General features: G+C 52.8%; 1 protein-coding gene across 1 annotated transcript in view; it reads left to right on the top strand.

Moving 5' to 3' along the window:
* DNAH7 (dynein, axonemal, heavy chain 7) overlaps positions 1–1,337 on the top strand; it is a 150,787-nt gene that overhangs the window by 97,241 nt on the left and 52,209 nt on the right. The gene's annotated exons all lie outside the window — the stretch shown is intronic.

Genomic DNA, 1,337 nt, shown 5'->3' with positions numbered 1-1,337 from the left:
CTCCGTGTCATTTATTCTTTGCCGACTCCGTCCACACCTTTGGGGACCCCTGGACCTGCTGGGGTTGGACCCCAGCATCCCTCCATCTTGTTTCAAAGGATAAGAGATCTTTTTTACAGCAGCATAGTATTCCGTGGTGTAGATGTACCACAGCTTTTTTATCCACTCATCTGCTGACGGGCACTCGGGCTGTTTCCAGATCTTAGCTATTGTAAATTGTCTGCTATGAACACAGGGGTGCATACATGCTTTCTGAGTGGTGTTTTGGGTTTCTAAGGATATATTCCCAGAAGTGGGATCACTGGGTCACATGGCAGTTCCATGTTTAATTCTTTTAGGGAACTCCACACTGTTTTCCATAGTGGTCTTGCCATCGCAATTCCCACAAGCAGTGCACAAGGTTCTGTTTAAGCCACAAAACCATAAAAATCCTAGAAGCACAGGCAGCAAAATATCGGACATCTCACGTAGCAGAAGAATTTTCACTGGTACACTGCCGAGGGCCAGAGAAACAAGGAGAAATAAGCCATGGGCTGCATCAAAATAAAAGGCTTCTGCCAGCAGAAGAAACCAGCATCAAAACGGAAAGGAGCCCACTGCCGGGGAGAACATATTTGCCAATGAAACATCTGGTAAGGGCTTAATATCCCAAATATATAAAGAACTCATCCAACTCAACAAAAGAAAGACAAACAATCCAATTAAAAAACGGCCAGAGGACCCGAAGAGACACTTCTCCGAAGGGAACATACAGAAGGCCAAGGGACATGAGAAAAGGTGCTCAGCATCGCTAATCATCGAAGAGGTGCAAATTCAGACGAGAATGAGGCACCACCGCACACCGGCCAGCATGGCTGCCGTCAGCAGATCAACAACAAGTGGTGCGAGACTGTGGAGAAAAGGGAGCCCATGTTCTAGCTGAGCCTCTTCCTCCTCGTCTGCGTCAACTGGGAGCGATGAGAGGCATAACCCGGCCTTCGTCCCTCTCTGTTGGCCCCCGGCCCGGCCCGGGGGTGTGCCCAGGCTCCTGAGTGCATCCCAGGGCCAGGCTGACCATGCACCAGGCAGCGCCATGCCTGCCGCCAGCTCCTCCCGCAGCCTCGCTCCAGCGCTGGGTCCTGCTGACTTCCCGTCACTGCTTCTTCCAGTGGGGCTGCCAGCAGACCCTGCCAGACGCTTCCAGGGAGCGCTGGGTCCAGAACCAAGACTGGGAATTTACCGACGAGCAAAGTGACGCTCAAGATACAGGCAAAGCCACAGCTCCTCCTGTGAACACACTTCCCCGCCCCGCTGCTGATCACGGAGCCCCCCCACCCAGGAGCCCCGCCATCCAGGAG

This window comes from Myotis davidii, unplaced genomic scaffold (genome assembly GCF_000327345.1).
Source record: "Myotis davidii unplaced genomic scaffold, ASM32734v1 scaffold221, whole genome shotgun sequence".
NCBI classification, from domain to species: domain Eukaryota; kingdom Metazoa; phylum Chordata; class Mammalia; order Chiroptera; family Vespertilionidae; genus Myotis; species Myotis davidii.
Note: the sequence above shows the minus strand (reverse complement) of the source record. Positions and strands in the feature narration are given on the sequence as shown.